Genomic DNA, 25,426 nt, shown 5'->3' with positions numbered 1-25,426 from the left:
CACAGGTCCATTGATCTATCTTGTTTGTTTCATATAAAAGTTAGGTCTCCATGGAACCTCTTTAGACAAGTTTGTGACATTTTGATTTCCTGTTGTAATAATGATGATGATAATGATAATAATAATAATAACACGTATAAATCTCATAAAAGCACGAGTCACTAAAATGGTGAAGAAATCCACCGTGGCGTAGGAGTATTTCGATATACTATATGTTTAATATATGTAGAATCTACTGGTCAGTTTTATCAGATACATATGTAGTTATAATAGCCACGATCCCCTCTTAACTCTCGAATTCTTCGCGCTTTTTTGGATACGCTTGTCACTACAAAGCCTTAAATGATTAGCATCCAGTACCACAGGCCTCATACGTAGGCAACACCCAAAACGAGGTTTAAGCAATACTTCAGACCTTGCTCTGCACGATATGCAAAGACGGTCTGCATCGGATAAAAGTCCCATCGTCTACATCACATATCAAGGCTAAGCTGGAGAGCCCCAAACAAGTGACAAGCTCCTAAATCCCCCTACGCAGGTAACAGCTAAACTGCATTAGTAGCTCAAAATATGACATGTCTAAATCTTCTATATAACTTTCGAATGATATCAGGAAATGGGCTCTTGTGTATCGATGATTCGGTTAACATGTGTTAACTTGTGTTATTTTGACAATATAGTTTTGTTTTTTATTTCTGAACAAAAACAGAAATTGTTTACGATCTTTCAGTGTATAAATAATTTCGACAATTATATATATATATATATATATATATATATATATATATATATATATATATATATATATGAGTAGAGAGAGAGATGAGAGAGAGAGAGGAGAGAGAGACGAGAGAGAGAGAAGAGGAGAGAGAGAGAGAGAGAGAGAAGAGAGTATAGATACATCAGAATGTAACTTCTCACTGCAATATTAATTCCCTCTTTATGACAGTTTAAGAAAATGTTTCCTGTTGAACAAGAATACAATCTAACAATGAAGCATTATCCCTTCAGGATTGAATAAAATCCTTTTTATGAAGTATGCTATAAAGGAAATAATTGTGCAATTAATATTCATATCAGGCGACAGTCTGCATTCACCGGAAATCCACAGCAATTAATAGTATGTCAAGGTCTAGCCAGACTCACCCCTTGTCAGATATATTCTATATCCTCCAAAATATTTTACTGTTCCTCTCCACCTACCTTCTCTACCTTGTCTCGTGAATTGTATACAGTGACGATTTTATATGTCCATACACAGATACACAAACACACAAACTTACCTGCCTATATATGTGTGTATGTGTATTATATATATATATATATATATATATATATATATATTATATATTATATATATATATTACGTACATAAACACAGTATTTATGGTCCGTAGATCAGCACACTCCATTTTAATTGTGAGTGGGTATATTCAATTAGTCATTAACTCTACGAATAAAAAGTTTCTTATCGTTATTAATTATTTTTTTCGCCTTTCACATTTTTTCCCTGAGCCAGTCGACACATATACACCTTTTCTTCAATAACCCTTAAAGTGATAATATATTTCTTCTTTTCTATGCACATTTTACAAGCTAATCTTACTTTGTCTTAGTAATAAATAAACGCACGTGAACATGAGCAAATATCCACAGACGAAAGGAGGGCTTAAAATGAAGTGAGCCAGTCCATGGACCATAAATACTGTGTTTAAAACAGTTACATAAAAATGAGGCAACTTCTCTTTAGACGGAAATACATGACGCTGCAACGACCCGGAAGGCCTACGCCCTTAGGCCTAGACGAGAATGCTATTTATGGGAGACACTGGCGAAGAGAACGTTGTAACGCCCATAATTTAGGCTTAATAAAGGATACGTAAGTACCGAGTCACAGTACTATTGCTTAATCCGTATAAAAAAAAAGAGATAATTATGGTACTTTCTCTCGTCGAAAACTATTAATTTCAGTCTCTTCAAACCTCCTGTCTAATATTTCATAAAACATTATGTTCAAATAAAAGACTTTGAACTACACATAAAAACAATCAATAAAGCCTTCCATTCTCTTTCCTTTAATGGCCTGCTCGGAAGAGCGAGTTCCCATTTCGGCTTGGGACCAGCTTTATCTAATAACACTAATATCTCTCTCTCTCTCTCTCTCTCTCTCTCTCTCACACACACACACACAAGCACGTGCAGTTAGCCAGGTGTGACAGAATCGCTTAAGGCGTTATATAATGAGTTCTGACGCACTAACCCAACCCGATCCACAGTGGAAACACTAACGACGCCATAAACAAAAGGTGTTTCCGGACCCTTCCGACGGTTACACTCTAATAATCTCACCGAGAAGAGAAACAAGCAACTTCTCGTTTTACCTTTCTTTTATAGTAAAGGAAGAAGTAAATAAATCACAGGATCTCGTCGCTACACTTTCACAATCCTTAGGCCTCGCAGGAGGTATGTGGTCTAGGGCAGGAAGGTGTTCGGTTACCAGAGTCCGCATTGCAGACTTTTTGGGAATCTTAGGACTTCTAAAGAAGGCCAGTCGTGGAGGGTTGGTGCTGTCAGTGCACCTGTTGTGGTGCTCTGTAGACATTACCAAAGGGTGTTTGGAGCTTTTTACTTTAGCTCTATTCGAATTACTTTCTTTAATCTTCCTGTCCAACCTCTCTAACTTTTACTTATTAGTACAACTTTAGGGTGGCTTGCGACCAGTTCAGCCTTAAGGTCCTATATAGTGCTTCATCCCCAAGCAGTCCTATTTCTTTTCACGGTCTTCAGCGCTGAATGTCCGGAACCACCCAGTGCTTTTCTTACAGTCTTTAAATAGTAGGAATCTTCGGGAAGTCCAGGAATGGTGGAAAAGAAAGAATCCAAATTTTTGGATTGGCCAGTCCAGTCATTGTACAATACCATTGCTCTGAAGGAAAAGTAAACTTTTTGGAATGGTGAGGTTTTGAGAAATTCACACTATCTCGAGCTTTTCAAAAAAGAATTAACTCTAACAAGTGAAATATTTGGAATGGCAAATCTTCAGTAAAGAATCTCAAGCTTTACTCAATAATGAAACTTCAAGAAGTGATTTTTTTCTTCTCTCTCAAGGCAAAGCTATTAAGTCCAACGTTTTGGGGAATTAACAAGACATAAAATTTTGACCGATTTTTCCGGCATGACAAAGCTCTCAAAAGTATAAAACCTTCCAGAATGAAGACATCTAAAGAAGTCCAAATTATTAGTTCGCCATAGCTTTACCATTCCAGAAAGTCTGGTATTTTAGAAGTCTTGAAAGTCGAAGTGAATGAAAAATTGCAATTTCCTCGTTTTGATATACGCGTTGTCACAAGATTACACGATTACGTGCATCTTGACTCCAAACGTAGCACCAAGTAACCCTTAACGGTGTCAGACTGGCAGCCGAATAAGTGCGCGTTTTTTAGACCGTTTTAACAAATGAAACTTTGCACCAATAAAGAATAAAGGAAAGACTTCTTGATGCAAAATTTGTTATTGAAATACTTGAAGTTACATGGGAAGGAGGCTGAATGTGGATAGTTGTAAAATAAGAGAAATAGCACTTTTAAGAGCTAAAATACTGTACTGAGAATAATAAGCTTACCTAAGGAATATACGAAATGGGATTCTACATGAGAAATAGGGATAAGAGTTTTAGAATAGCAATAATGCTCTTGGCAAAAAGGAAAACAACTAGATGCTGCTATGGTTATAAATAACATTTCCAGCAAATACGGAAAACTCAAAGGATAACAAAGAATTTACTAAATTAAACATAACCACTTATTAATAACGTAGTTATTAGCTGAAATTTACAAAAGTTTACTTGCTACTTAACATATGAATAGAATATAATGACTCATGATTAACTGATTAACTGTTAATTAGAAGAATCTTTTGAAAATATGCTGCACAAATATTCTTCGAATATCTACTTCCTCAATAGAATATGAAAAAAAAGCAAAAAATTTCTTTAAAAAAATACGCAACTTATTCTTTTAAATTAGGTAGAGAGAGAGAGAGAAGAGAGAGAGAGAGAATAACCCCGGGTGAAAAACAAGTGCTTTCAGTCATTACGTATTATTTTAGTCTCATCATCCTCGACTTAATCAACTTTTAATCAGTCAATTTCCGCCTCATTATTGCATTAGCTGGCAAAATTAATCCTGACAAAAACGACGCTCTAAGTAAACGTAATTTCTGTTATCGCTTCAAACTTGATGATCGCTTTAAATATCGACAGGGAGGCACGCCACTATTTATACTTCGAATATAGCAGTACACACACACACACACATACGTGTGTGTATATATATAATATAATTATTATATATATATATATATATATATATATATATATATAGTATATATTTTATATATATACAGATATATATTATATACACAATATCTATACATATAGACACATATATATTATATACACACACACACACACATATATATATATATATATATATATATATATATTATTATATACATACACACACACACATATATATATATATATATATATATATATATATGTGTGTGTGTGTATAATATATATATGTATGTGTGTGATGTCTAACTGTTAACAATTTTTCTGTTACTAAGCTCTAATTGTAGCAATAGTGGCAAGGGAGTTTTGTAATTTGATATTTACCATCTTCATTATATTATTCTCTGAAAAACTAGCCACTTGGACCGGTAAAACTCATCGCTTACAAGGCTAGAAAAATGTTTAACGGAGGATCGTGTTAGCCTCGTGGCAAAGGAATGTTCCTAATATATCTGGTCGCCTCAGTTGTTATCTGGCATGTCAGGGATTAAGTGGTTTCATTCTTTTCGCTCTGAGTGGAGAGAGTAGCCAAGCTGTAGCCGAGGGTATTCTGTTTAGCGTTCTGTTCCGTAGTTACTACTACCGTTTGTAACTATCTTTTAGACTTATCTTTAATTTGATGAGTAAATGCATGGGCTCACGAATATCTTAACTAAAATTAGTACACCGCATCTTCAGATTTTTACTTCAGCTTTGTAGCCATAAGAAGGGTCTGTAGACGACCTTTAAATAGATGAGTAGAAAATACATGGAGATGAATGGAATAACGATGATCTGAACTGAAATGACGTCATTAGTATATCGCATCTCCAGAGAGAAGTTTTATTTATCTATTCATTTTCTTTTTGTTTTGAAGAACATATGCTGACTATCAACGTGTTTAAAATACGACACTTCATCAAAAACAACCTGACTAACATTTAACTAAAGCCAAAACGCAGGACCTGCTGACTAATTTACCCCGAAATCAAAATAAAAAAAAGTCATTCTTAAACGATAATACTCTTCAACAAAGACCAAAGAAACTGGTAACAAAGGCGATAAAACAAAAGTTTAAAGAATGACAACACTTCGACACTTTCATCTCTGCTTCTAGCCTACAACTCTCTCTCTCTCTCTCTCTCTCTCTCTCTGCAGTCATGACATTTGACCATTTTATATTGCAAATTGCTGAGGCATTCAATGAGTGTAAATTAGGCAATTAAAAACCAGTTCGTTCTTTAAGAGCGCTAAAATTATGGCTTTTTCGTGAGCTCGCTCAATGTACACACCCGCGCACGCTGTAACTTAAGTAATGATAACCCTTACTCTGTGGATTCCTCATAATTCGGCAAAAGAAAGCAGAGGGTGAAAGTAATGGGAAAGAAAGCTAAGAAAGAAAGAGCGGTGAGAATCGGACACGCTTCGAAGCAAGAGAGAGAGAGAGAGAGAGAGAGAGAGAGAGAGAGATGTAGTAAAGAATTAGGCTTCAGGGAACGGAGAGGTTTCGAAAGGTGACGGATGAGAGAGCAGTTATTCAAACGAAGTGTCAAGAAAAGTGAATCTGGAGACGGTAAAGGGAGAACAGAAAGAGAATGAGCGTTAAAAAAAGACTCGTGCACAAAAACACACAGACAGTCAAAAAGACAGAATATATGAGAAGTGTTAAAAACCCTCACAACAAAAACAAACAGAAAGAAAGTGCGAATAAAACTTGATAAAATAAAGATACAGAAAAAAACCACCGATGATGAAAAACTACGGAGAGTATACACGAAAAAATGGAAGAGAGGGATTAACAAAAACAAGGAGGGAATGATACAAGCCAGACAATAACCAGAGAAAATAAAGAATACAGAAGAAAGATGACAAAATAAAGGAAAAAACATAATAACATAAGTATATAAGGAGAGAGAGAGAGAGAGAGAGAGGAGAGAGAGAGAGAGAGAGAGGGAGGAGAGAGAGAATTAGAGAAGAGAAGAGGGGTAATTTATAGCATCACCCAGAGAGTCGAATGTAGAACATAAAACAGAACAGACTGAAGAAAGTAACAGTGTGAGAGAGAGAGAGAGAGAGAGAGAGAGAGAGAGAGAGAGAGAGAGAGAGAGAGAGAGAGAAATTGTTTATGAGTATCTCAAGGTATTTCTTAGTTGTTCACTACTATTGTTGCCACAGCAGAGAGAGTGAGAGAGAAAGTGTTCATGAGTATAAATTGCGTCGGATCTCAAGGTAATTTTCTTAGTTGTTCATTACTATTGTTGACACAGCAGAGAGAGAGAGAGAGAGAGAGAGAGAGAGAGAGAGAGAGAGAGAGAGAGAGAGAGAGAGAGAGAGAGAGAGAGAGAGAGAGAGAGAGGTATAATTCAGAGGAAAGGTCAAGATACTAAGTTGTAATCAAACGAAAAAGGGAAGCTGTTGTCCGCTGGGTCGGTCACCACTTTCTCTTTAACTCTCACGTAGCATAGGTAAATCATCCTGCAGGTGTACCTCAGGACTCTACATGTGGACCCTCTTCTATTGCCCAAATTAGGGGAAGGCCCTCTCACTCGTCAGCCACAGTAGAGGTAATGCCTCACGAAGGGACGTGTGGTTGTTATAGTAAATATATACTTTCCGTTTTTTATAGCCGACAACGGATAAAACTTGTAATGCGTCGGTTTGTGTTTTAAATTTTACCTTCATCAAGCTTGAGCGGAAATCGCCTTTAAACTGTTTGTTTTGACAATCCCGCGTAGCCCTAGTTTTTAAAAGTACTTTTGAATATACTTTTGACCATAGAGATTATACATGTATGTGTGTATATATCTATATATATATATATCTATATATATATATATATATATATACATATATAGTATACATATAGTATATACAAAGAGAAAGAGAAAGCGAAAAATTAATGTTTGATCATTGAAAACCTGAACAAAATTGCGATAGCGTAAACAGAATATTCACTTCCAAATAAACCATGATTATTCAAAGGAGTCCCCGGAAATTCGGATGGTCAAGAGGCCCAGTTCATTACAATATCCAGTACCTACTTGTTCACACATGAAAGAAACACGAGATTATTAGTACTTATATCCGTATGCATGAGATTTTATTTTAAACAGAGATTTAAAAAATGCGTCACATTATATTAGAATTTCTTTTTGTCTATCTTTTGCTACCCTAAGTATCCCGGTAAAAAAAAAAAACAAAAAAACAAATAAACAACTTCTCAGTTTCAATGCCAAAATATTAAAGCCTATCGATGGAAAGGTTTAGGAGACAAAACTGTCAAAGAAACCGTCTCACACAAAGACAAAATCAGATACAAAACCAGATTCTTAATTGCAACAACCACTGAAACAAGGCAGGTAAATTACGAGGTAATTTACGTAAATATTCCCCAAAATTTATTCGACGAAAGTTGACAAACATATATAACTCTAATGAAAGGTACGTTCTCATTTGGTTACGACATGGCTGTATCGTGAGGTCTTCATGGCATGGTGGAAACGGGTTTTCAGATCAGTGAACAGGAAGATGAAACAAGGGAGGTGTCGATGAAAAGGCCAAATTCCTTTCAAAACACGAGACGTTTGCCACAGATGTTGTTTAGATACATACACAAACACACGTGATATACGCACACACACGCACACACACACACAATAATATATATATATATATATATATATATATATATATATATATATATATATATATATATAATATATATATATATATATATATAGTATATATATATATATATATATATATATATATATATATATATATAGATATATCTATTATATATATATATATTATTAATAATGGGCATACATATATATACATTTAAAATACAAAATCGAAAATTTATATATATTATATATACATATAATCACTTGTGTATTGCGTATTTGCGTGAGTCTGTATATAAAACAACACCTGTAGCCAATTTACAGTTATAAAAGAATGCTCGTCTGTAGTTATTACGAAACGCACCAGTTATTCGGCAATATCTGCAATATTTACTGATCGCATATGGTTAAAGACTGTGATTCAATAGAAAGTTACGATTACATAATTATCATAGCGTTACAGATCACTGTCTCGTCTTGTGCAGTCGCATCTTAACTTTCAATATGTTTTTAAAGATGGGTTAAGCAACAAACAAAGACAGAAAGGGGATAATGGTATATATTTATCGAGTTACTCATAATTGATAATAATAATCATAGAAAAAGTAATCATGCTTTTTAAATTATTATATTATATTATTACTTACTATTATTATTATTATTATTATTACTACTACTAACTACTCTACTACTACTATACTACTATACTACTACTACTACTAATAATAATTATAATAATAATAATAATAATAATAATAATAATAATAATAATAACACGAAGAAGAAGAAGAAGAAAAGGAAGAGGAAGAAAAAGAAGACCGCTCTGGAGAAACAAAAAGAGGTTGAGAGCGTCGACGTTTAGAACTGAAGAAAACAAAGGAGCTTATAAGTTGGTTTATTGGAAATTTCTAAATCTGCGACCATTGCCTTTAGCAACGTAAGGCAATGAATGACCAATTTCCTCCCTAAGGAAGTAGCAAACGCGTATGACCTTACGACAGAGTTGAAACCAGTGTAACCCAGAAACAGTGAAAGCTAATGTGCTAATAAATACAGACGATATTGTGTAACAAATAGAGTAGCTTTCTCCGTGGAATTACTGAAAAATAATTGGTAAATTCTATCACTTAGGGTGATTAATGGGGAGGGATACGAGACCTAACCAACCAAATATAACAAAATCTTACGCAAATCCCTAAGTACAAAATAATCTTTACGAAAGACGTTATAATGTAATACCAGCACCCCCAAAATATCGGTCTCGCACTGACTGGCATGAGCAACAGTGCGAGATTAACCAAGCCATAAAAAAACAAAAAAATAAAGTATGGTCTGTTACTAATTATGTGATGCAAGAGAAAATCCATACTGTATTACTTGTGTTATTATATAATAACGGTGATTATATATAGTAACAGTGAGATCACACATGGTCTTCTCAAAGAGGGAATGTCGATGATCCCTTTGGTTTAAAATTTTGCCTCAGCGAAGAAGTCTTATAGACTTTAGTCTAAATATAACTCAAACTTCTGCTAAGTCACTGAATATACCCCAGGAGGGGCAAGAATTGTTGAGACAGTATTATATGCTCCAAAGACTGCTCGGTCATGGGATCTCACCCTGAACCCTTGTAACAGAGCTCAAAGAGATCTAGAGACAAATAAAAATAGATTCTGGCTTTCTGAGTTTTTTTTAACAGTTATCTCTGATTTAAGCTGAAGTTCTGTGTTTGTACAGTAGATATATATTTACCTGTTTGTTATACATCTTTGGGCATTTTACACAGTAGAAAACTTGAATCACATGTTTCTTACTAATGTTGTGAAGTGAATTTATTTATAGTGCCTCTTCGATACTCTACCGTTTTTTTATTTATTTTTTTTATCGTTATTTTTGCATACAATACTAATTTCCTCCAAAATTCATCTTATGATAACTGTCCCGCCAATGCACGTTTATTTCTCCTTGTCTTCCCATAGTTGAAAATGAGTCAGGCCTTTTAGATCTGGTCAAAAGATCATACCGAGTAGCACGGCTTAAGGACCGCGAAATCAGAATTAACGAAAATTCCAAAATTGAAAGAGGGCAAAGGATTAGCAAGGACCCGGAGGAGGTATACAAAGGACCGTGGACAAGTTAAGAGCTAGAGGACCAATATCAGGTCACAAGGACACTGAAGATACCTGTAAACCGACCACAGTTAATAATCTGCATCCCTCAATGCGAGAGTTTTATTCCGGTCTTACTTATCCCTGACACGGTCTGCCCAAAAGAGACCGTTCCGGACATGGCTGACTTATAATCTACAACCTACCATCACTTGAGGAGCTAATAACAGTTTTTCTTATTATTATCATTAAATCCTTTATTTTCATCGGTGAGACTGGGGGTTTAATATCGGGCATTTGTATGATTTATATATATGATTAAAAACTAAATCATCCTCATCCTACCCGGTTATCAAAACAGTTACATGCATGATTTCAATTCGTCATTTACTGAAATCTTATATATATATTATATTATTATATATATATATATATATATATATATATATATATATCTAATATATATATATAAAAACCATCCTTTACTCGTCATAAAATTTCAATTCGTCGGCTCATTTTACGTCTTCAGTTTTGAAAACTCAGACAACAGTGTCAAGCTGTTTACCCTTTTTGACGTTTTATCACACCTAGACGATATATCAACTTAAGTCAAGGTTTTATGAAATTAATCTGGGAAAAGTGGCAGCGCCTAAAATTTACTGCATGTTCATAGTCACTTCGGTTTGACTCTAGAGAATGGCCTTTATAAAATTGTATAAATAAAGAGAAGGAAATAGCAAAGCAATTTCACCCAGAGGGCCTTTTTCTCTTATAATACTATCATGCAGAGATGCATAGGGCAATATGGTACAAACCACTCTCAAGAAAAAAGAAAGGTAAGACCAGCCAGTAAAAACAACAATCGAAAATTCACTTTTTGTCAAAGAGAGCTCAAAAATTACAAATCTCTTTGTGTTATACACATATATCAAAATCATTCTATTTCATTTTGAAGCAAAGAAAATTTAGTTATTATGATTACAAGCAAGCAAACGGAAAATAAGATGAAAGCAAAACGAAACCCAGAGTTAACCAAACCTTAAAGCATTACAACAAATCCCTTTTATAATTGTGGAGTGGATAAAAACTTCAGTCTAGTGTTTGTGAAAGCAAGTCTCTCAAAAAACCGAAGATCGAAGCAAATTATAACCGAGAGTTTTATTGTTTCTCATGTCGCCATGACGAACCATATCTCTTCCTGTGACGTCATCACTGGGTTAAACATCAAAGCCAAACTCCCATCTCTCTCTCTCTCTCTCTCTCTCCTTCCTGAGGAGCAACGCAGTTCTACACCAGACCCTGACAGAGACATTTTAAGCTAATCATATAGTGTAAAAATATAAAGTGATAAAGATATATCAGGAAATTATTATGAAAATTCCATTCACCTCTCTCTCTCTCTGCTCTGCACTTCCTCGAGAGCAACTTACGTCTAAGACAGACCTTGACAGAGACATTTTAGAATAGTCATATAATATAGTAATAGAAAGTATTAAAAATATACATCAGGATATCTCTCTCTCTCTCTCAAATCATCAAACCGCAGACACCCACGTCTTACCCGTCACCCAAACCGATTCTCCCTGATTGCATTCCCATGTGACAAGCGGAAGAGAAGCGACTTGTGCAACTTGTTTTACAATTGTGCCTGTTGTGGGATGCAGGTTGTAATGACAGAGTGAAAGTTGTAGACATTGTGGTCAATAATTGCCTGTCGACGGTAGGTTTGTTATTTGATAACGGTTCATTTGGTAATATTGGTCACTGTCTATGGTTACGGTTGAAAGTTGGATGACCTTTCTCTCTATCTCTCTCTCTCTCTCTCTCCCTTTTATTGCGTTAAATAAAAGTCTGGCCTAGGCTTGTGTTTCTTAATAAATGTTTTAGTATAAAATATCTGACTATTGAATAATGCATGTCACCCAATCTCTCTCTCCTTCTCTCAATTTACATAAACATATCAACAGAATCACTTCGATGTAACTCAACATTATGTTCTGAATCATAAAGAAACTAGATTGAAACACTTTATAATATATGGGAAGACTCATTCATCATTACGAAAAGTAATTATATGATATTTCTCCATACTCTCAGAATCATACTACTTGTACCCAAATGAGATCCAAGTCTTCGTGTTCACTTCCTGCTCTTTTATTATAAAAAAAAAAAAAAGCAAATCAACATGATAATAACCTGCGACACTTCATATTTCTTTATCTTCTTTTCCAGAGTATGCAAGAAAAATAAAGCTCTGCTATATTAGTGAAACAATGTACAAAATAGGCTATTCGGTGCAAATTTTGGCATCAAGATTCCAAGTAATGGAAAAAGGTGACAATGGTTTGCCAAACATTCACAGTAAAGATTGACTATAAGATGGTTAAAAGATAAAATTTAAAGGAAAATACTAGACAAAAAAAGAGAAGTCATTCTAAATCAGTCTAACATGAACTTTATATAAAATACTATAACTATACATTTTCATCCCTATCTTAGCCATTACTGTGAAATGTTGGCTAAACACTTCGAGTCGACTTGTTACTTTGATAACTGATTTACTTTTTGGGTCAATATTGCCAAACACATCCCAACTCGTTTAAGAAGCTAGCCAGAAAACTATCCAATATATATATATATATATATATATATATATATATATATATATATTTATATATATGTATGTGGTATACATACATACACACTAAAATATATAAATACACACACACATATATATATAATATATATAAATATATAGTATATATATATATATATATATATATATATATATACGTATGTGTATACATACATACATACACACTAAAATATATAAATACACACACACCACAACCCAATACACTATAATATAATATATATATAAATAGATATATATAGATATAATATATATATGTATGTGTGGTATACATAACATAAATACACACTAAAATATATTAAAATACACACAACACACCACACACCCACATATATATATATATATATAATATATAATATATATATATATATGATATAATATAATAATATATATAATATATAAATACAATATTATACACACACCACACCCCCACACATAATACGTAAATATATATATCTATATATATATATTATATATATATATATATATTATATATATATACATATATATATATATTATATATAATTCTATACATACTAAATATATATATATATATATATATTATATACATCAATAATTAAATAATATATTAATATAATATTTAATTATTTATAAATATATATAAATCGAATTAATCTTCAGAAACAGATTTATAAATATTCAGTATGGAGGAAAAAAAAAAAAAAAAAAAAAAAAAAAAAAAGGATGCACAGAAAGAACGTTTTTGCTTTTTTTTAAGTATTTGCGGAATATCATTTTGAAATATTTATTGCAAAAAAAAAAGGCAGCATATTGCGTGTTTTCAATTTACTGCTTGCTTGAAACGCATCTAATTCCCTTCAGTATTATTAACTCTTTTTGTTAGTTGTTTTCATTTTTCAAATTAGGTTCCCCAAACTGCTTTCTCTCTAGTTCCTATCACGTCATTTGTGCTGGGATTTTCACATAGGAAGTAATTTTATGAAGTATGTGACATGAAACATGGATTTAAATCCTAAGCACATATACACACAAATTATCAATATACATACATACATACAATATAATATATATATATATATATATGATATATAGTATATATATATATATATATATATATATATATATATATATATATATATATATATATATATATACATACACGTGTGTGTGTGTATCCTGCCCTTTCCAGCGGTAAAAATCGTAACGCCAAGAGGTTTTAGTTTTCGATTCTTCGATTTTTAGCATTTATGTAATTTTAAGATGAAATTGCAATTCCCTTGTCCATCTAATAACAAACCAGACCCAACGCTGCTACATATCCTAAAACTCCCATCACCACTGGTTTGGAATTCACACATTTTAATTAGCTTGCAAAGATAAGTCTTTCTACTGGCAGAAAACACAAGTCACCCAAGTCTATTTGAATTATCCTGCAATCAGTCATAAAATATAAATAAAAAATTAAATGAAATATAAATCAAATATTAAATAAAATACAATCAACTAATATCAAGATAAGAAAACAACAGAACTCCGTAACTCAAAATATCAGCTTTCACTGAATTCCACAAGTTAACAGTGTCACCCCCCTGACTCGGGCTAATCTAGAGACTAGTAAAAGAATAATATAATTAACGCTGAGTCATTGCTGTAAGTCATGTCAATCAAGAGAAAGAGAGAGTCGGCAGTTTAATCGGTGTCAGAATGAGTCTTTCGCTAAAGATGTAAGGAACGAAGAAAGAGAGAAAGAAAGAGAGACATGTGGGAAGCGAGATATATTATAAGGATAGAAAGGCACAATAACACACACATAAACCGACGTTAGGATAAACAATAATCACTTTAGGTCTAGTTATGTTTAAAGGTAATATGTGAGAGAGATAAAAGACTTAGGAGTAGTGAAGGGAAGACATTTTGGAGAGAGAGAGAGGAGAGAGAGAGAGAGAGAGAGAGAGAGAGAGAGAAGAGAGAAGAAGGGAGGGGTGGGGGGGCGAGAGAGAGGAGAGAGAGAGAGAGAGAGAGAGAGAGAGGGGAGGGGGGGAGATGATCGGTTAGTTGTTAACATAAAAGCCGTATTTGTCGCCCACATCGGCCTCCCAAGGTTCATCGAAAGGGAAGATGGGGGTGCGCCGTTGCAAAGGAAAACTGCAAGTCATAGTTATTTGTTTTCCCTTCTTTCCCAACAATCATCTGCCTCTCTCTCTCTTTCTCTCTCTCTCTCACACAACATTCAAGTGTTAGCAAATGAAGGCTTACATCAGATTAAGATTCACTTTCGACCAACCACAAATTATGGGTAATCAAACGAGGAAGATGTCATCTTTCACGATGCAAAATTTGAAGACGATGCCTGATGCTACTTCGTCATCTTGTCAGACATATGGCTCGGTATCAATAAAATCAGCCGAAATACTAACACATTCACCATTACATTCATTCGTAAATTTAAACGTCATAGTCTAGCTTTTTATCTGTCTTTTCGCTTCACACATACACGCATACACATTTCCGTGGTCTTCAACATACAAAATTGAAGACAGAGGAAATGGAAGTAATTAATTGCATTTGAAAAGTCGCTAGGAGCCTATCGTGCATGAACTAATTATATTGATCCCTGCAAGGAAAGAATAAATAAGTTTAGATATTAATCCTATAAAATCCAGTCATTATTTTTACTGTTTTCTTAATTTTTTTATATGAATATTGAAAGAAACAAACGGAACCGACGAAAAGGCTACTAACACGCAAGAAAGCGCAGAGAAGCATGCACATACGATAAAAGTAACACAAAGACGGAATGATCAACTTAAAGAGCTGATGGTAATATAAAAAAAAAAAAAAACAATATTTCACTCCATTTTACTGCACTTTCAAGTGTCCTTGTCATTACAAAACTTCTCAAGTAATTTCTTTCTCACTATTCTGGGCCTAATTTCCTTCATTTCATTTCACTTCAATTAAAAATTTGCATTGGCCGGGAATCGAACCCGGGCCTCCCGCGTGGCAGGCGAGAATTCTACCACTGAACCACCAATGCTTAGAAAATGTGGAGAAAAGTAGTCTGTTGGCACTATATTTATAAGGTAAAGCCTTAAAGAATGTAGGTGACTTAGACATTAGGTACATTCAAAGATGCATATTATGAAAATAAGAGATTTAAGTGAGTAAGGAAACGACCAGAAAATAACTTGATTAACTTCATTGGGTATCATTTAGCTTTAAACTGTAGTAACCAGTCAATTGTAACCTAACACATCGTAAGCTCCCTTGACTATGGTTACCTCATAATTCATTTCAATACAAATTTATATGAGAATGAGGTTTGTACAATTTTTCAAAATGTTCAGCAACTATTATAAAATGTGGCCAGAAATTGTATACAGATCGTCACAAAGAATGGCAACATATTTTGTAAAATATCATTTACCTTCACACTTGATTAGACTTCACCTAACCTTCCTATTACTTTCCTCAACGTTTACTATTAATGCTCCCATGTCACTTTAACTACTTTCAGATAAAACTTTTGCATTGGCCGGGAATCGAACCCGGGCCTCCCGCGTGGCAGGCGAGAATTCTACCACTGAACCACCAATGCTTAGAAAATGTTGAGTGTAGTATCCAGCTGGCACTTTAAAAACAAAATCCTTATAGAATACTAGCAGCATTGACATTATGATCCATTATTGATGCATATTATGAAGCTCAGAGATAAAGTTGAAGAAGGAAATTACCAGATCTGCATAGGGTACTGGTCAGCCTATTGATTGTAACGTAATTTATCCATAGGCCCTTAACTTTTGTTCCTCAGCATTCATTATCCAAAACTCTTGAGATGCTCTTGAAGATCTTGTATGATTTTGCAAAACATAATAATATAAATAATACAACATAAAATAGGAGCAGAAATTGTACACAGAATAGCAGAAAGATTGGCAGCATCTCTCAAAAATATAAAAGTCATGTACTTTTGCACTTTTCATAACCTTCCCTCACCATTTATGATTATTACTTCCATGTCACTTCAATTACTTTGAGCTTTTTAAAAACCTTTGCATTGGCCAGGAATCGAACCCGGGCCTCCCGCGTGGCAGGCAAGAATTCTACCACTGAACCACCAATTCTTAGAAAATGTGGTGATAAGCATGCTGTTGGCACTTTATTTATGAGTAAAAGCCTCAAAAGCCTCATAGAATTAGGTGCATTCATTGATGCATATTATGAGACTAAGACATTTAAGTGAGGAAGGAAATGGCCAGAAAATAACTTTATTGGGTATAATTTTGGTAAAATTGTAGTAATCAGTCAACTACAACCTATCACATCGTTAGGTCCCTTAACTATGGTTACCTCATAATTCACTTTCAATAAAAACTTATACGATAATGAGGCTCTTGAGTGATTTTGCAAAATATTCAGAAACTATCATGAAATGTGGCCCGAAATTGTATACAGAACATCCCAAAGAAAGAGACATTTTATAACCTGAAAATGTCATTTACTTTCAAGCTTGATTAGACTTCACATAACCTTTCTACCTATTACTCTCCTCAAAATTTACTAATAATGCTTCCATGTTACTTTAACCCTTAGTGGACTGGTTAAAATATCAATATACAGTTCCTCAGGCCGGGTGAACTGTGAGGTCAGCAAATTTGCGAAAAAAAAACATATCAATGGAAAGAGGAAAATATGCAAATGCACATGGTGAAAAAAAAAATTCTAAAACCATTTTCCCTATCTTTCACGAGAAGTTGAAAATGACTATTTACAACCCCTTTTGGGGCCTCTTTTAAAAGACAATCGTAAATTTTAAGTTTACATATTTTTTTCTAATAAATAATTTTATTTTATAATTACAGCTCACACAATATCAAAACAGATAAGAAATAAAATCAGTAAAAAACTCTCGGCGTATTGGTTGAAAAATATTTACGTAAATTTACAGAGAACGAAGATTCAGTAACTTTTTTATCTGTACATATTTTTTTAAATATTTCTTTGCACTATTCCTTACACAATTACATTTACAACTGATATACTGTCATAAAAGACAAGAACAAAAACCAACAGCAACCCCTTGGTATATTTATAAGCAAATTTACAAAATGACATCATGTGAGACAGATGTAGCACCTTCTCCCTTGAGGTCAGAAGCGGAACTGAAGTCCTGAGACTCCAGATTCGTGACTTTAGCCATTGTAAAAGTTGCCATTAGTGAATTTATGGGCCATAGAAGTATTGGCATCTCTCTCCTGACCGATTCTTTCCAAATTGATGGTGCTTAATATAGCTTCTCTACAGGATCAATCCGTCCACCACCCCAGACATGTTATTACTACTACTGCAAAGCTATTGTTCCATGAAGGGTTAACTACTTTGAGCTAAAACCCTTGCATTGGCCGGGAATCGAACCCGGGCCTCCCGCGTGGCAGGCGAGAATTCTACCACTGAACCACCAATGCTTGGAAAAGAGTGGAGTGCAGAATCCAGCTGGCATCTTAAAAGCAAGATCCTTTTAGAATACTAGCAGCATTGACATTGTGATCAATTACTGATGCATATTATGAAGCTCAAAGATAAAGATGAATGAGGAAATGACCAGATAATACCTTTATTTACATTATAGGGTGTTGGTCAGCCTATTGATTGTAACCTTAGGTCCTTAACTTTGGTTTCCTCAAAATTCATTACCAAAAACTCTTGTGATGCCTATGAAGATCTTGTATGATTTTGCAAAATATAATAATATAACTAATACAATATAAAAGTGGAGCAGAAATTGTACACGCATCCTGGCATGCCTAGATCTTGGATCTCTCAGTGTCCACCATGAATGAATCTTAAAATACCCTGGAGCTTTCAAATATCTCTCAGATTCCTTTGCTTCGTCAAATTTCTTGCTTTTATAAGGTTTTCTCACAATTTGCACGACTATATTTTCCTCATAATTTTCTTTTATTTTTAACATCCCTGCACCGACCAGGAATCGAACACGGCCCTTCGGCATGGCAGGAGAGAATTCTATCACAGAACACCAATTTCTGGAATTTTTTAAAGTACTTTTACTATTATATTCTTCATCTTGTTTCTGATTGTTAATGTTGGTTGTTCCCCCATCATCCTGTTTTCGATGACTTGCCTCAAATATGTTATTTATATGTGGTATCTTTGTTTTTCTTTCTTTCCTCTAAAAAAAATTGCAATATTTCCTAAACAGGACATTTTAAGCATATGATGAAAATTACAGACTTCAAGAAAAATCCAGAACTTGGTAGCACCCTAAGGTAGGCTGCAAAGCAAAATTGATAACAATATTTTTCAGAAAAAAACAAGATCATGAAAGAACTTGACAATTTTTTATGGTCAGGGAAAAAATCTATAAAACAAAACTTCAAAACTAGTTTTGACTGGAATCATATAACGGGAAAAGAATGAAAGTAATGAAACAAATATAAGGAAAATTACTATCAACTTAGAATTATATCATCTTCTAAAAGTTTAAATTAGAATATTGTACCACTAACTGTTCATGATGGGAAAATAGTTTTCTTTAATGAATATAAGTTATGCAATGCAATAATTGCTTTTAAAAATAAAGAAAGCATACCTTATCAGTGTTAATAAGCAACCAAAGGACAGGCCAAATCACAAAGCCCTTACATAACCATTTCTTAATTAGTAACAACACTGCTCAGCAACAAGAATTCCACCCCCTCCCCACCCAATTACCGTATAAATCTGTCATTCCTCTTTTTTAAACTATTCCTGCAATTTGCATGTCTGCCTAACTAAATCTATGGCACCTTCCCCATTACCTATTATTTATAACCGTGCATTGATCGGGAATCTTACGGCACCTTCCTCATTACCTTCTATTATTTATAACCGTGCATTAACCGGGAATCTCTCCTGCGAAGAAGGCAAGATTTCTACCACTTAACCACCGATGCTTTAAAGGAATTGTAATGGTTTTACTTTTATTATTGGCATCTCGTCTCTTATTGTCAAATGCTGAGAAAGTCAGTGTTTCAACTTCTGTTTTCTATGATTTTCTGCCATGAATACTATTTATTGATGGTCTTTGCAGACTTGCCTTTCCTAGAATTAATACAAGTGAAGCAATATCTGCTTTCAACAATGAGGACATGCGCCTCTATAGAGCTGGTGAACTGTAAAACCTTTCTGACAAACCATCTTTGGAGACCTTAATGCCAATCATCCACACCATGATATTCACTTTTTAATTAGTTTTCTTACTATCACAGTATCATCCCTCTTTATTTACATCTAATATATTAGAATATCATAGGTCATAATTCCATTGATATGTCATAACAACACGAAGCAACACATTTTCACTACCAGCTTTCTTGATCTTATTAGGAATCTTATTCTATTCGCGCTTTTATGCCTTTTCAAAATCCTGCATCGGCCGGGAATCGAACCCGGGCCTCCCGCGTGGCAGGCGAGAATTCTACCACTGAACCACCGATGCATGAGAAAATGAGGGAAGTTGCTCATCTCATCTTCTCTATCTAGATGAATCGTTGTCGTTTCAAGCCAGTTGGTTAATGACATCAGTAACCGTAATCTCTAATTCATGTATTTTGTTCTGATAATTTGTTGCTCTTGTTCATTCACCACTGTTACCATTTCTTATCTATTATAAAAAACTCAAGAACAAAAAATTTCCAAAATTCCACCAAACAAGACATCCAATGATCCCTTCCAAAATCACTTGTCATCTTTTGGTGTTGAAGTTAGTTAATGTCATTTAGTTCATATGGTGTGACAATTAATCAAATTACTGTTGAACATAATAACTAATCTAGTTATTAATCGGTATTATTCTAAGCTTTATCATTAATGCCGTGAACCGAAATATTAATTTTGACAAAAATTTCGTGTTTCAAGGAGAGCATTTAGAGTTCAATTGAAGACTAACTGCCGTATTAATAATGAAATTAACGATGATAGTAAAATTACTGATGCTTTTTTCATTGTTACTGACGAGTATGCAGTTGTCATTGGTTTTCTAAAATAAGGATATTACCTCATTTTTGGAAACCACTGTTCAGTCACTGTATAATAGCTGCTGTAAATATTCAGAATTTCGAAGTCTTACACTAGACTATGAAATTCTTTGAAAAAAATTTGACTCTACAGAGCCCATGAATTGCATACACAAAGGAGTCGAAGGTAATTGTGCAAGAAAGTACTATGGTGCTATTTACAAACCAACACAACCCCCTTCCCGCGAAAAAAAATTCTTATCAATAAAAAATGTAAGAAGCTCGAGAAAACAAGATAAAAATATAATATAACTATCATTTCAAACGGCATTTAGCAGGGTTAGTAAACTTTTAGCTTTTCGTTTTATATTTATTGACATTTTAAGCAACAACAATTACCTTTTTAAGACAGTGTTGACAAAATTCAACTAGTACACCTAAATATTTTAGCTGAATCAACGAGAGAGGAGGTTAAGAGAAAATGTTTAGAAAATAATGTATAAATGTTACAAAATATAGGCAAAAATGCAATTTCACTGAGTATTCATATCTAGATATAATTTGAATATTGCCTTCACTTTAATGTCAGTCCTCAAAGGAATTCAGTTTATGTATCTGTATCTCCCAGTCACAGGTGACTTTTAGGTGTAATTGAGATTTGCCACTTCCGTAGGTACCTACTGACTTGGTGGAATTGAGTAAAATATTCCCATAGCTTTACCAATACCTCAGTAAACTGCTGTAGGATATGCAGTTATAAAATCATGCGTATTACCTTAGCGGCTAAGAATATGGAGTGATATATTGCATAACATTTGGACGATAACGTTAGCAATATAGTTAAAAGATTTAATACCAGTTTTTTTTTTTATAAAAAGCATCTTCGTATTTCATAATACTGTCATAAACTTGACGACTGAATGAAGTTATACTTTTCTGTATTACGAAATGAATCCTGGAAATGTGAAGTGAACGAACATGTAAATTAACACAATGAATTAGGTGACCATAAAAGAATTGTTGATGCCTGTTGTTTTCAGAATAGTTTCTTACATAGATTTTGAAAAATATTATCACTTTACTGACCGAATTATATATTACTTTTACATCCTAAATGATACGAGTCCTTACAATGAGTATCCTGAATCCTCAGCGCACACTGTAGATGACTAACAAATAAAACTTACGTTCATATCATATATGGAATTTTATCCTGATTTGGCAGGGTAGTCTGCGTTGGGGATTTAATGTCAAAATGAATGGAGCTTAACTGAATGGACTAGGATACTGTATAAGTTAGACATTGTAGTATTAGATTGTATTATGTCGATGATGACACATGTAATGTTTTAAATGACATTGTCACGTACCAACAGCTTTCATTGTCACAGACTGCTTCATACAAAGTCCACAAAAATTTATGGGAAGAAATTGCCCACATTTTCCATGAATAAAAATGTTGCCGTGTCCTCAAATTACAGGAATGTTACTAAGCTTTCAATGACGTCGCGGATCAGGATTGTGAATTGTCCAATGTGTTGTCCAAGCCTTGGTTTTGTCATACTGATTAATGCCCTGAACAGAGAAAACGTTACTCATGGCGAACTTTACAATAATAACAATTTGAAATAGTTTAATGTTGTCACAATATAACGATATTAGTGGTATCATAAAATGAGAAAAAAAAAGAGATACCACGGTCTATAAGACTAAGTAATGGCATAAAGCCATAAACTGACAAACTTAATGGTGCCATTAATTCAGACTGGTTGTCATCTAAAATAAGGAAAAGTAATTGATGGTCGGTATGAACGATGCTACAAACTAATATTAGTATCTGCACCTGTTTTACTCGGGTGCAGCTAAGGTATTTAAATAACTTATGAGCTATTGACAGGCTATAAATTACCAATAACTTACTTGGCATTGCCAGTCTATAAATCACCCATAACTTACTTGGTATTGCCATACTTTAAATCACTCATAACTTGTTATTGTCAGGTTATACATTAATCATAACTCTCTTATTAATGTCAGCAGATAAATTACTCATAACTTTGTTATTGTCAGGCTATGAACTACCCATAAATTACATGGTATTGCCATGCTATAAATTACTTTAACTTATAGTTACTGTCATGCTATAACATTACTCACCACGGTTAGCCAACTTTTGTCTTAAGATAGCATCTATCCACTGCTACCATTGTTCTCTAGTATATCCTTCATATTATAAATACTTCAAATTTCATCAAAATTGTGCATCGGCCGGGAATCGAACCCGGGCCTCCCGCGTGGCAGGCGAGAATTCTACCACTGAACCACCGATGCTTGAGAAGGCAGTGAAATCTTTTACTTTTCATTCATCTTTTTCGACGTTGAAAATTGCACGTCATTACTAGCACTACAAGCAATCCTCTCCGCTCCGCCCACAGCTACCTTATCGACTGGAGATCTGAATTCCCGTTTTCTGTGACCCCTCTTCATCCAAGCTATCTACCACAGACTCTGCAGAAAGTCTCTGATTTTATTTAAATTTCTTTTCTTCACAGTAGAAATTACATGTATCGACATCATTAGCACTTATGTAATTAAAGGCATATCTATCTATTTATCTATGTCTGCCATATATATATATATATATATTATATATATATATAAATATTATATATATATATATATATATATATACATACACACATATATATTATATATACCTGATAACTTTCTCTCCAATTGTATTTCATTCGTTCTTTGACAATGTCTTAGTAAAGACAAAAGCGCTTGGATTTCTGACTATGATATTTTCCTGTGGTATTCACTTACTTAATGAAGGCACGTGCATCTACTGTGATTTTTTAAGCTATATATATATATATATATATATATATATATATATATATATATATATATATATATATATATATATATATATATTATATATATATATATATATGCTTAAAAAATCACAGTAGATGCACGTGCCTTCATTAAGTAAGTGAATACCACAGGAAAATCATAGTCAGAAATCCAAGCGCTTTTGTCTTTACTAAGACATTGTCAAGGAACGAATGAAATACAATTGGAGAGAAAGTTATCAGGTAAACAACAGATAACAAATACCAGATGGTTAATTCTGAAAAGGTAAAAGTTAAGAAGATAATCCAGGATTATCGGATATCACACGGTCACAAACCAAAACATAGATTTAACCCTAATAGAAACTACAAATTATCTGTATATGTATATACATATATATATATATATATATATATATATATATATATATATATATATATATATATATATATATATATATATATATATATATATATATATATATATATATACATACACACACACACAATATATATATATATATATATATATATATATATATATATGACTGTGTAAAAAATGTTCTGCTACAACAGAATTCCATCTAATAAAAGGAGCCCATAAAACACAAAATACAGAGAGAAAAGTACTATATTTCAGAGACTGCTGTCTCTCTCTTCAGGTATATGAATGAGAAAGGTTTACAGAAAAGATGGTATTTATACCAAGAGATCCGTCCACAGGTAAGCCAATTTAGGTCACCCCCACTGATAATCTTCCTTTAATCTTCTTAAGCGTTGCTTGAATGAAAACTTCGTCGATCACATCTGAAATCCACGCTCCTTTTGAGATGTTCATTACCTGCCTCTCTTTTATTAAGGCCGATTCCATCATTTGACTCTTGTACCGGCAGTTGCTGCTATAAATTATACGTGACAAATTCCAGTTTATTCTATGGTTATGTTCATTTATATGGTTGAAAATAGCCGAGTTCTGTTGTCCATACATAACTGACCGTTTGTGTTGTATTAATCTCTGGGGAAGTGATTTTCCTGTAAATCCGATGTAAGATTGGTCACAGTCCTGGCATGGGATCTGGTAAACCCCAATGTCCTTGGGCGATGTCTTTTGTTGGACGTTAATAAGGGATTTGGCTAAGGTGTTCAGGTAGGTAAATGCAAAAGGGTTAGATTTTCCAAGGTTCTGAGTCACCTTTTTAATCGTGTCCAGGTGGGGAATTTTTATTTTGTTGTTGTGTGTATCTCTGGTCTTGTCTTTAGAGGGTCGGTAGAAAATTACGTTTGCTTTGTGAATTGCTTTCTCAATTATATGGTCAGGATACTTTAAAGACGAAAGTTGCTTACGAATTAGTTCAAATTCGTTTTCCAGGAAATCTGGGGAACAAATTCGTAAGGCTCTTAAGAACAGGTTGCTGGCTACACCTATCTTGATAGCAATGTTGTGATAGCTAAAGTAGTGAATGTATGAAAGTGAGAACGTTGGTTTTCTGTATATGGTAAATTTGTATTCTGTCGTGTCTCTGATTATTAAAACATCAAGAAAAGGAATTTTGTTGTCTGTTTCCCATTCAACTTTACATTTGATGCTGGGCACTAATGCGTTTAATTTTGACAGGAATTCATTAAAATTGCCCCACCTATTATCCCAAAATGTTACAATATCATCAACATATCACATCCAAAGCATGTTTTTGGGTTTTATGCATTTATTACTGTAGTTTCAAAGTATTCCATGTACAGATTGGCTAAAACAGGACTTAAAAGGACTACCCATACTGCACCCGAATTTTTGCTTGTAGAATGATTCCCCGAATGAAAATACGTTATTAGATGCACATAATTCAACTAACT

General features: G+C 33.7%; 1 protein-coding gene and 2 non-coding genes across 3 annotated transcripts in view; all 3 read right to left on the bottom strand.

Moving 5' to 3' along the window:
* LOC135225658 (uncharacterized) overlaps positions 1-25,426 on the bottom strand; it is a 230,601-nt gene that overhangs the window by 39,628 nt on the left and 165,547 nt on the right. The window lies entirely within an intron of this gene.
* On the bottom strand, positions 20,130-20,200 carry Trnag-gcc (transfer RNA glycine (anticodon GCC)). The gene has a single exon. It is a non-coding gene; the product is annotated as a tRNA-Gly (tRNA).
* Trnag-gcc (transfer RNA glycine (anticodon GCC)) lies at positions 22,978-23,048 on the bottom strand. The gene has a single exon. It is a non-coding gene; the product is annotated as a tRNA-Gly (tRNA).

The sequence above is a fragment of the Macrobrachium nipponense genome, chromosome 13, assembly GCF_015104395.2.
Source record: "Macrobrachium nipponense isolate FS-2020 chromosome 13, ASM1510439v2, whole genome shotgun sequence".
Lineage (NCBI taxonomy): Eukaryota > Metazoa > Arthropoda > Malacostraca > Decapoda > Palaemonidae > Macrobrachium > Macrobrachium nipponense.
The sequence above is the reverse complement of the archived record's forward strand: the minus strand, read 5'-3'. Positions and strand labels throughout refer to the sequence as shown.